We start from the raw sequence: 12,258 nt of genomic DNA, 5'->3' as shown, positions 1-12,258 counted from the left end.
AAGATGAGAACATATAAGTAGAAACCAATAGATTTGTGTCATTCCTTGAAGTAGCAAAAACCTTGGCAAGATGACTGACCATGGTTTTATCACAGTGAAAGGATGGAAATGAGTCGACAAAAATGACACAGGAGTCATTTTGTTTAAAAAGATAAGTTTAAGTAATTTTTACAAACATTATAGATCCTTGACTTATCAGCAGAAGCACAAAATCTGTTAACTAATTCTTTGTGTAGGTTACTGACGGGACGGATGGGACGGTCGGTGACAGGGACGAGTGATCTCTATAGTCTGATCTTGGGACACATGGGGTTTATTGTAAAAGGCGTGGGTATTGGGGCACTGCTCAGAGCTGGTAGACTCAGCTCTGAGCAGGCCCAAGCGAGCAAGAGTGAACGGGTGAGAGAGAGAGAGAGGGTGTAAGAGCAAGAGTAGAAGTGGAAGAGAGAAGTATGAGAATCGAAGTAGAAGTGAAGAGAGAATGAGAATGTCTGAAGTCCTGGTTACAATACAATAAATCATCTTCTGTACTGAATATTCTAATTGTCACTAACCAATCTAATACAAGATACAAATCCTATAGCATTTACATACAGCCTATAAGAGTTCTTATATTACCATAGAGTGTTACATCTTAACTTCTAAAAACTACTCTTTGGACCCCTTCTGCTGAGCTAGTAGGGTCTGCTCTGACCCTTGGACCTGCCTGCAAGCAGAGGGTATTGTTCAATCAAGAGGGGATTACCTTCAGTCGGCAATACCATTGTTTTCCAGTTGTTCAGTAACTAAGACTTGGTATTTCAAAAGTGGCTTTCATTTCGATGTTGCCTGTAGTTTTCATATTCCCAAAATCTTTTGTCAGGCAATCATATTTATAAGGCTTTCCTGTTTCATCTTCCCCAGCACTTTGCATTTCAGAACGTTACCTTATCAGCACTAGCCAGCTTCCTAATTTTTCCTTTCTGACCAAGTGACATGGTAGAAGAATGTGATGGTTCTGGAGTGTACCATTCATTTAAGAAAAAAGAGGAACATATTCAGGAGTTTACCCATTTTCCATCACTACTCCAAACCCAGTTCTCCTGGTATTATATGTTATTGTCAAGTAGTAGAAATCTGGCTCATTTTTCAGTAATTTTTAAACTTAAAATTTAGAAAAAATAGTAATTTTAAATGTCTTTCAGATAAACATCTAATATTAATTTGATACTAGTCTTAAAGAAGAGCACTTCAATGACTATTTAATATAGTACAATAATCAATGATAAAACCCCCTCGGATGTGAAGAGATTAAGATCAACATGTTGCTAATTTTGTGCCACAGCAAAAAAAAAAAACACAAAAACCCACCAAATCTTGTGAGATGAATAAATAGGAAATCTGTTTTCAGACACTGAGTAATTATATGCTATTTAGTTTCGGAAACCACACTTACAGGTGGAGGGAGTTCAAACAAACAAGATAGAGGTGTAGAAGACAATGACTTCTAATGATAGAACTGAGCCTAGAAATGAGAGGACTGAGGTCAGGAATCCTCAGTCATGTGAAAGTTTGCTTTCAAGAGGAAAGGGATAATCTGTCTAAGTGAAAAGGACAATAATTAATGTCGCTTGGATTGACCACTGGAAGTTTAAATGAGACACTAGGGAGAAAACAAAACAAAAAGATGAGCTGTCCAACCAAAGTGACAGTGAAGCACTGGAATATATTACTTTGGAAAGTAAAGATCTCCAGTGACAAAGATGCTACAAGGCAGGCTAGACAATTATGTTGACATCAGTTTAATTGTGACTGATCCTGCTCTTGGGCAAGGGGAAATGGATTAGATCAGGAGTTCTTGAGCTGTGAGAAGACAGTGACATATCCTTGGAGGCCCAGGTAACACTCCAGGAGAATTTAATCTGGTATTTCTCCTTCTTCCGACCTTTTCCCTTAGAAGTTCCCGCTGAAAATCACTTGAAGAATGTTGTACTTAGTCTCAGTCAACAGGATAGGAAGGGAGCAGAGCCATCAGATCCTCCCTACCTAGGGGTGCATTTTGAGCATTGCCAGTGGCCAGCTGGGGGGACACTTGTTCCACGTTCATTGCATTCCCTCAGCAAAAGTGAGCTGAAGGTTATGCTACCCCAGCAGCAGAAAGTCCATGGGGAAGGCTGACCTTTCCCCTTCTAGTGAAATTCAGGTCCCCTACTGAGGAGCATTTAGAGGCACAGGATGTGAGGAATGGTGTCATTTCCCAGGGGTATCAAAACTTGGATCAGGGAGAGGAAGTTTCTATTGATACCTGGCAATTCGGGCAGTGGCTGCAGAACACAACTACCCAGGGACAAGATTCTAGCTATTGTACAGAAGTAACACCTACTTGCTGGACAGAAAATAGGGGTGCTTGTATATATGAAGGACCTATCCCATTACAGTAGAGAGATAGGCCCAATAATAAAAAATGTCAGTACCATTGAAATAAATGACTTCCTAAAAAGGATTTTCAGCTCTGCTTTCTACTTGCTGCACGTAATTAATAAATTAATAACAAAATAATTATATTCTCCACAGTCAGAGAAAATTTGATGTTCAGCTATCTTAAACAGCAAACCTGGATACTTTGCTTTGGTTTCAACCTATTCAAGAAACACTGGAATAACATTTCACAATATTTTCTTTGGTAAGTGTTAATTTTTTGGTGGAGGTGAAGTGGGTTGAACATGGGTTGATGGAGAGTCTTTTAGACTAATGATGCTCCTCACGATTTAGATATTTAAACCACGCAGAAAGGTGGGAATTCCCTTTCGTTCCAGCTCACCTACCAAACCAGCCATGGACTGCTCACAGCTAAACCCAGGCGGGTCCCTCTCCTCTCCATGCGGAGCCGGCGGAGTCAACGGGAGCCGGCAGAGCCTCCTGTCTGCAGCCAGCACACTTTGTGCTGCACTGAAGAAGACACCACCCAGCCGGCAGCACAGAGGGAGCAAGGCTTTCTCCACCGTAAAGCCTGAACAAGAACACCCTTCAACATGGCGGCATCAGAGTCAGAGAGAAAGAGAAGTGAGTCCCGTGGGACGGAGCTGAGCATGGCGACGGGAGAAAAGAGGGCGGTGCCGCGATTCTGGCGCGTAGCTTAAAAAACTTCTTGCAGGCCATGGTAAGAAACTGTAATATCACAAACTGTTTGTCTCTTTAATCCATTTGAAGTACATGGGGGGATGGAGAATTCACGTGTGCCTGTGAAGATTGTGAAGAGTGCCTATGCCAGGCTATATAGAAGCAGTGAGAGGTTTTTAGAGACTTGTGGCGAAGAAAGCCTTTGTGTTCAGGCCAAAATAACTTATCCTTAAAAAGATTAATAACCCCATGTGATAGCCTATGTTTGGCAGTGTGAAAGAACTGCGAGATTTTCATGGAAGAGATGTTTTACACCACAGCAGATTGTTTCTTTCTGGGCAGGTCTGCTGTTGGTGGCAGTTTGGGAACCATGTGAAGCAGAAGAAAACCCTTTTTTCCTTAAGCATAAGGAAGAGACTTTTTAAGAACTACAACACTGACTAAAACTCCAAGTTCTGTTATCCTTTGTGCGAGTTGGGTAAAAGGAGGGAAGTGCTGGAAGAGATGAGAGGTTTGCTTTAATTTCTTGTTATTTCTTTTCACTTTTAATTCTGTTAGTAATAAACCCTTTCTTTGTACCGCAACTGTTTAAGTTTGAACCTGTTTTGCCTCGCAGCTCTCTAGTTTTCCGCAATATTTTCTTATTTTCCCCTTATGAAAATAAAACTGATTTCGTATGCTTGACAGCTGCATCAAACCACAACAGGAGGGAACTGGCAAAATGAGAATATGAATTTTTAGCAACTTATTCAGATAACGTAGTATGTAATCCTCGCTGTGCTAATAATTTCTGAGTAGTTTCATGCAAATATTCACCATCCAAATTCTTTTTATAAATACAGCAGTCGCTTTTCAACATGAAAAGTGCATTCAAACTTAGAAAAAGTAATACTTTGCATTCCAGTTTCTAAGTTTCATGGTATGATACAATGGATTTTCTCTTCTTCAGTGTATCAGGGAAGCACCAGATAGGGGCCATTGTACGTCAAGACAGTAGTGTTAGAAAGAGGATAGATGTGCTGGTTTCAAGAAGGCAGAGTTCGCACAAGGCTTGCACACTGAACTCAAAGACATGGTGCACGTGGTATGAACCCACTGTGACCTTCGGAGAGGCAGATCATGTGGCAAGTCAGTCACAAGCTCAGAAATTTTTATACAGATTTATCTGCACTTTTTCATCTCATTTATATCTAATTAAAAATGTGTACCCTTTTCTCAATCTTAGCATATTTACTTACATAATTAGTTAAGTGGCATTGGTGGTGGTCAGTGAACCTTAATACCAAATAAATCTCTAGGCATAAATCCTTTCATATGGCCATATAAATTTTCTGTATATGTGCACAAATGCACTTGTAATAACTTCTCCAGCTGATCTGTCTGTTGACCGAATTCAGTGATGGCTGAGAAAGATCAAAATGAATCATGTCAAATGAACACAGGGCTGACAATACCTACAGCAGGTCAGATAAAATGTTCACAGTAAAGCCAAACACAGCCCACCAGTGATATATGCAGGTGACAGCAAGTAGCAAAGATTATTAATAAACTTTGCAAAGTTGTGAAAAAAGAAATTCTGCTTAAAACAAAATGAAACGGTACAATTCTTATTACAATTTAAAACTTGATCTTTAGGAAGAAAAAGAATAGATTTCCTGATTTGAAATCTAATCATCAGTGTAAATTAAGCAATTAAGAAGTGGTCTTAATTATGGTTATGACCCCAGAACACTTACCTATTTTAGACCTTCCTGATGTCAGACCACAAAGGAAACTATAGAGTGAAATCAATACAGAAATAAGTGGCATAATAATTTAAAAAGGAATACAAAGTTGGATAAAATAGCTTCTCAGATTTCTAACAGTTGTTACATAACATATCCATCAGTAAGCAGAACAATATTTTGTGAGCTGAGAGAAACTGTATAAACTTGGTCCATTAGGGTATTGTTTCACACCTTTTCATCTTCACTAAGCAGGAAGGATGCACGATTTACCTAATACATCATCACTACAAATGTAAGGCTTCTGGAAAAACCTGCTTCCTTCTCATCTTTTGTATATTGTAAGCACATGGTGGCAAACTGCACCTAAAGTAACTACTGCGCACAGCAGTGGGAGATTAAGTCAAAACTTGCTGTCTGTAACTCCAGACTTCAAGAGGTGAATGGAATTAGTGAGGAAAATTGTCCATATGTTTACCTCCCATTAATCCAGGACTGCCTTGTCAGTGAAGACAACTTATGGATGACAGATGGAAAAAAAGACTGGAAAATATCAAATTAGACTGATGTCTAGAGAGACAGCAATGCTACTGAAATAGTATTTAAGTGAGGTCAGTCAAAATCCCTCCTTCCTGCTTCTCAGGCAGCCTGAGTCACTAATTCTTGCAGTTGAAGGAATATAATAATTGCACATCACTCTGGTCTTCATCTCTTTGATCTCCCTGCTTCAAGACAAGGACAGTTTCGCCTTAGGAGAGGTTACAATGACCTCACTTAGTTATTCCAGTAATTCATATTTCAGTGTAAATCCATGGCCTGGACAACTGATGTTTCAGCTTCAGCTCTGCAGTTTTACAGAAGTTAAAATTGTCACTTGTCTCTCTTTTGCTCATTGTCCTTTTGGGTGGAGCCTGCTGGTACAGCTCCCTGGTGGCCTTTGACTGAAGACGGCCTGCTGGAATAGGTTGCTCAGGAGTTTTCTTTGTATTGCAGCTCAGCCAGCTCTTTCCAAATCCAGCCTCTAAATTCCCAATGACAAAAAGGTCCCTGGCAAAACATCAGGATTCTTTGATATCACATGAACCATGTTCTGGGAACAGCACCAAAAGATCTTATCCAAACGTTTCTCACAGACCTCACAAACACTAGGGAAAACCAACTCACTGCAACAGGCACAGGGAAGAATGAGTTGCATCTTTCTGCTCCAGTGAGGTCTTTATTACTACTAGAGGGTTTTATCTCCAGAAAGCGACTTCTTTTGTCTCCCTCCATTTCTGGAAAAGGGGGCCTTACCTCATATTTCAGGTCCCATAGCAGCTTTGAAGCTAAGAAGTAAAGCTGACCTTATCCAGACTTAAAGTTTCCAGTCAGTTTGACAAGACACCATAAAGAACTGCTTATTTTCAGATTTGAGCTTTGTTTAGACTTCCATGAGTATCTGATGGATTTTAAGAGAATGCCCTTTATGCTAACAGCTATTGTGACTCAAGAAAATAGAATTAAGATGGTTGACTGAACAATCATTCTAATTAAAAGTATTTAGCAGTTAGTTGTATGGAGAATGAACATATGGTTTGCTCTATGTATAAAACTTTGTGGAAGATGCAGTCAGTGCCAGAGACAAACTCTTCCCTATTCTCAGGGAGGCCAAGCAGTAGCCCTCCCTCAAGAATCCTGTACTCTTTACTTTGGCAAGGATCAGTGTAATGACCTGATTGTTTCTTCACATACTTTTTCAAAAGGTCGTAAGTTAGCAGAGCCTAGTTAAAACATACTTTAAAAATGCCTTGCCTGCTTTGTGCAATTAGTTACCTTAGTACATGTATTGTTTAATTAGGTTTTATAGAAATGTAAAAAAAAAAAATCCATAAGCATGCACATCCCCCAGATTTACTTTCTGAGTAAATTTGTGTTTAGTACCTGAAAAATGAGTGTTAGAGAATCTGGAAGAGAGGCAAATCCCTTGTTTGTAAAGACAAGGAGTTTTGTATCCCTCATCAGCACAATTTCAAAGCTTTCTACCTTTTCCATTCTAACAGCATTCTGATTTTCCTGTGTTTAACACTGCAGCCACCACAGCAATGAGATTCCTACATACAACATCTCCAAGACAAAAAAACTCCAAAACATCCACAATTAATGACTAGCAATTATTCTGCCTACAATGGTTGTCACCATTGTGTTTTAAAGTTTGAAGTGGCTTGGTTTATGAATCTTCTGAACAATTCCCTGCCAGTGATCTGCGATTCCCCAGCACAGATACAGATGTATCCAGTTGCAACCCAGGGCTGAAATCCTGACCTCACTGAAACCAGTGGGAATCAGGAGTTCACTTTTGGAGTTCTGAGCTTTCCTAATTAAAAAAAAATGGATTTTTTTGACTATAATTTGGCTGAGACATGGCCTAAAAAAAGTCTCCACATCAAGGAGTTACAAGGATGAGTCCTTTGGCTAATGCTGTATGTTCAACTTGCTTTTAAGGAGATGATTCCAACAATGCTCAGCATTGTGTTTCTTTATGTAAGTTCTGAATCCAGCCCTTTGTGGTGTGTGAATAGGCAAGGCAATTCAGGCACAAATTACAAAAAGTAGTACCTTTTATGTGTCCTTTTTGGCAAAACCACCTTTCAAAGGTTTCAGTCATGTTTTCAAAGGCAACATCATGTTTTTCATGTTGTCTTGTCAGCTACCTGCCCTAATCTGAAAGGAAGGCAATGTTTGAACATCAAATAACTGTGTATTTTGAACTTGCCTGGAACAATTAGATATGGCCACAATTTCTCAAATTCCATTTGTGTTTTTTGCCTGGTTATTGATCTTTGCAGCCAAGTTCCTTTTGAAGGTAGTCTCTCCACCACAAAAACCTAAACAAAGAAGTTCAGGAGAAACACCTACCTATTTGAGGTTAAACTGAAAAAAAACCACAAAAACTTTTGTAGCACAGGAGTACAATATTCTGCATTTCCAAGTGTCTGTGGTTGTTCTACTGGGACTACCTTGCAAGTTTGTTTAACAGTCTACCTGAAATTTGCTGTCCACCATTTTGGTAAGTACACAAAGGCCAGGTACACCGATGTTTGCAGTGGTGAACATTTCACTCTCTAGGTGAAAGACAGGGTGCTGATCACTACGGCTACAGCCTGATGTAATTTGGCTTCCAGAGAAAGTAGATTTTAGCAAAACTTTCTCCTTCAACTGTCTTACCACAACACCTGTGTTCAGAAGGAATGTTTCCAGGTATCTTTTCCTAAGCCAAGCTCCACAGGACATTTTTTTAAATATGCCATGGTTTGAGTTTAATGCCATCAAATACATGTGTTAATCTCTTATTATTTATAGGAAGATCGAAAGTGTATATTCAATTATAGATCTTTGATATTAGTATTCAGTTTACTGGTAAACTACTGAGGTAGAAAGAGAAGCTTGACTTCAGCACTGAAAATCATACCTTGGTTTCCAGAAGGTGGAGATTTTTAGGATTAGAATACATTTCAGTGATAAGGATCAATCATAACATTTGGAACTTAATTCAAATTATCGTAAAATTCCACCAAAAATCCACATTAAATTTGGTTCACATCTCTTGTATTCTCACAAGCATGAATACACTTATTCACAACTTAAGCCCATCTCCTTTGTCACATGATTTATTCCATAGCATTCAGGTCGCTTGGTATTAATTTTATTAAGCAAATGGCACGCTGGTTTTCATTGCAACCTTGTTACAGATTTTTATGTGAAATGGTAGGAAATTAAATAATGTACCATAGTAAAGTAGAAGAGATTATTGAAATAGAATATCCAACAACAATAGCAATAGTTTGAAATTTCCATTCGTATGATCCTTTCAGAAATTAATAAAATCCAAAGAAACTATTCTCCTTTATTAAGAAATGGCAACAGCAATGAAACCACTCACCTCCAAGGTGAACTGAAAGTGACTTGGCCATATGCCTGTGGTCTTCACATTCCAGAGTATTATCTCAGTACTCTCTGCAAATGGATTAATGCCATGAGATGATAGCCCAGATGATTAATGAAGCAGGTGCAAATAAAGTCATTGCAGCAACCCTGAGGGGTGTGAGAGTAGACAAAGGTGCTAACACTGCCAGGTTCTACTTGCTGCCTTGTAAGGAACAGCAGAGCTGTTCCTAGCAGGAGGGAGGCACTTTATAACAGCAAGTTTTAAACTCTCTATCTGAGAAGAAAACATGCTCTATCAAGAATATTTTAGGGTCAAACTTATGTCAGTGTAAAGTGAAGGCAGCCCTGCTGACCCTACCGGAAGTAATGGATTTGCTCTTGGAGTAGCTGCAGGGCCATGATAGGATGCAGGTACCAGAACCTGAAAGGTTTAATGGAGGTGTAAAAGAGCTGAAACCTTCTGCCTTCAGACAAAACACAGCTGGATGAAAAAACTGTGGGTAAAAGCCCAGCCTTTAGGAAGAACTAGACACCTAAAATTGTTGAAAGGCTTCCAGTGTGATTGTCAAAAATTCCAGAAGAATTTAGAAAAGATGCTCTTGAAGATCTCATGGGCCACCATCAAAATATTTTTAAAAATTGGTCACAACTTCCTTTTCTGAAGAAGCAAGAATAAAGTTTCTAAACATTTATTAGCTAAAGATCACAGGGAAGTAGTCATTAGTTACAGCTTCTCCCTGAACAGTGGCTACAAGATCTCAACATATCAATTTAACAACCACATCTCCTTTGCTAGCACTGAATACCCTGGCTTCTTTTCTATTTATGCACAAATGAAGAGTCAATTAAAACAGAAAAAACCCATGCCTGTAGCCTTAATGTATCACACTGCTAAATAAAACCTGAAGACTTAAGTGCATGTACAAGGAAGACTGAACTGTTTCCAGACGTGTATGCTCAACCCAGTGCAAGAGGGATATGACAGTGTCAGGTCTATACTGTTAGAAACAACTAGATGAGCAAGAATAAGCACCAAATGCTCTGATGCACCCAGATTTGGACTTTTTATACCAACTGTGACATGACTAGGAAGGGGAGGACTGCTCTGGCAGTGACAGTTCAGGAATAAAAACTACCACATTGCTAAATATTCTAGTTAACTGCATATTTTAATGCTATAAAAGATTGTCATGTATGGTAGTTGGGAGTTGTAATGTGGTTTGATTTTGCTATTTTCAAAATATTTTGCCCCGTCTCCTGTCTCTGCCTGCACTGCATCTAGATGCAGAATTCATTATGATTTGCTGTCCTCTCAGTGTCATCACCATCTGCAATTCTAGTTTTATATACTTCAGATGTTCCAATGATAAAAACCAGAACTACATAAGGACACCAGCAGGCACTTTGGATGATTCCCTTCACAATCTCTTTTATGTACGGTCTGTTGCTTCCTTCCTTTTTAATCCATTTTCTTCCTAACACTTTGTCTTAACTCCTTGCAACTGGATTTACCTTTGCAAATTACTTCTGTCTTTGATATAGAGTATTGCCAGTGACATTCAAAAAAACAAATTAATGTGAGCAGCTGACACTTGTCCTAAACCTCATCAGTCAAGTCCTGTCAAACATACTGCATAAGTGATTATGACCATCCTTTCCTAGCATTATATGCTATAGAAGTGGTCACCCTTAGGAAACCCATCATTTTTTTACATGACTACAGTATTTACACAGCAAAGATTTATAATGAACCCCCAGCTGATACTGGGAATAGGACACCAACTGGGAGAACACTCCTGCACTGCATTAGCACAAATCTTGTTTTCAGAAAATTCAGTTTGACAATCTCAACAAACATAAAGCTGTGTGCCAGAATGGTGAATCAAATCAGGAAAAAACATCCTTCAACTTATGTTTGGAAGAAGTACTTGAGCAGTTTGTTAGTGGAAGATATAGTAGGCTGCTGAAGAGAGGAGAGAACTCAAACCTACAAAATTTATCCTTGGAATCCCTTATAAATTTGGATTTGGTGTATGTAATGACAATACATCAATTATACAGCAATGGAGTAATATAAAGAAATTATTAACAGACCTGATTTCTCAAAAACAGAATGATGGAAGGCTGATATTCAGTTGAGTTATGAAGAGCAACTTTTTAATCCTGAATTCTCAATGGTGAAAAATACTTTCTAGCAGTCTATAAACACATAGAATATAATCTTTCACTGAATTTCCTGATGTAAGTATGGAGCAATTTCTGTGTAAAGTAGTATCTGCTGAAGAAATTATTTCATGTAGCAACTGGCATGAGTCCCTTAGATCGGAACCCTGAAAAATTAAAAAAAAAAAGATACAGAGCTGAGTATATTTCCTGAGTTTGTAGCTGGCATGTATTCCTTTCCCTTTCCTGACTTCAGAATGAAGTATGAGGCAATAAAATTCTAAGAGGAAGGGAAGTCAAATAAGAAAACAGAGAATGTGGAAGTGTAACCCACACACAAAGCAAAAGTGAAAAATAAATTCAAACAAGAGACAGAATTGAAACAGAGATTGAAATGACATTTTTTCAGGAATGAAGTGCAGAGGGTGAAGTACAAAGCTGTCAGAAATAATTAGGAGGAACAGAAAAAGTAATAAGAAAATCCCTAAAAAAGCAAAGTGAAGGGTCATTTTATAGCTAGTTAAATTCTGAAAGAAATTATAATACTCTTCTTCCAAAAGGTTGTAGAATTTTCTCCCATTCTATTTTCTTTAATTAAAAAAGATCCTTAAGTGCACATACAAAGTGTGTGTAATTTATCCAGCAGCCACAGCTGAGAGACACAACTGTAAACTGTGTAAGTTAAGGTTTGTTTTGGTTTCAAAATTAATTAGTCTCCTGCTAATATTTTTGAAATTTTTACCTTTCTATTTTCTACATTTGACAGATTCATTCCCATTGAAATGCTGGAAAATACCTATTAAAAGTCCTGACAAGTTATCCTATTATTAACTAAATTAATAAGCAAAATAAATAGAGTAATAAGTCCTCCTCTCTGAAATGATGAAAAAAAAATGGATAATGAGCCCTTCGTAAGTTAGACAGGATCCAGACATATAAAAAAAAGGTATTAAAACCTCATGCTCCAGTACATAAGGCAACTTCTAACTGAGGAAGCCATTAAGTGAAGCCCATTAGACAGCAATTTGATATAAACTGTCTCGTACCTTCCTTTGGAAGACATGACAAAATACTGTCAAGCAACAGAAACTGAGCTGAAACTGAGGTTACTTGATGAGACTGTTACCATTTTTGCAAGACAAGGTTTTGAAACAGCAAAAAAATCCATAGGAAGTCTAAGAGGCTGTTAAGCCATAACTGGTGGTGCAGAAAGCAAATTTAACTACCACCTAGGGAAGCTTCTGTCTCCTGTCAGTCCCAATTCTTTTGACAAACAGATTAACCATTTTGCAGGAGTCAAAGGATGCCATGGCACTGAAAATTACAAATGCCTTGAGCAAGTAGCATA

At 38.4% G+C, this 12,258-nt stretch overlaps 1 protein-coding gene across 3 annotated transcripts in view; it reads right to left on the bottom strand.

The window, feature by feature from the left end:
- RWDD4 (RWD domain containing 4) overlaps positions 1-12,258 on the bottom strand; it is a 35,774-nt gene that overhangs the window by 3,591 nt on the left and 19,925 nt on the right. The window contains exon 7 of one of the 3 annotated variants that reach the window (XR_001865280.1): positions 8,743-8,816. The exons of the other annotated variants lie outside the window; for them this stretch is intronic. The gene's annotated coding sequence lies outside the window, so the exon portion shown is untranslated. The remainder of the gene's footprint in view (positions 1-8,742; positions 8,817-12,258) is intronic. 3 annotated transcript variants of the gene reach the window in all.

The sequence above is a fragment of the Corvus brachyrhynchos genome, unplaced genomic scaffold (genome assembly GCF_000691975.1).
Source record: "Corvus brachyrhynchos isolate BGI_N302 unplaced genomic scaffold, ASM69197v1 scaffold17, whole genome shotgun sequence".
NCBI lineage: Eukaryota > Metazoa > Chordata > Aves > Passeriformes > Corvidae > Corvus > Corvus brachyrhynchos.
Note: the sequence above shows the minus strand (reverse complement) of the source record. Positions and strands in the feature narration are given on the sequence as shown.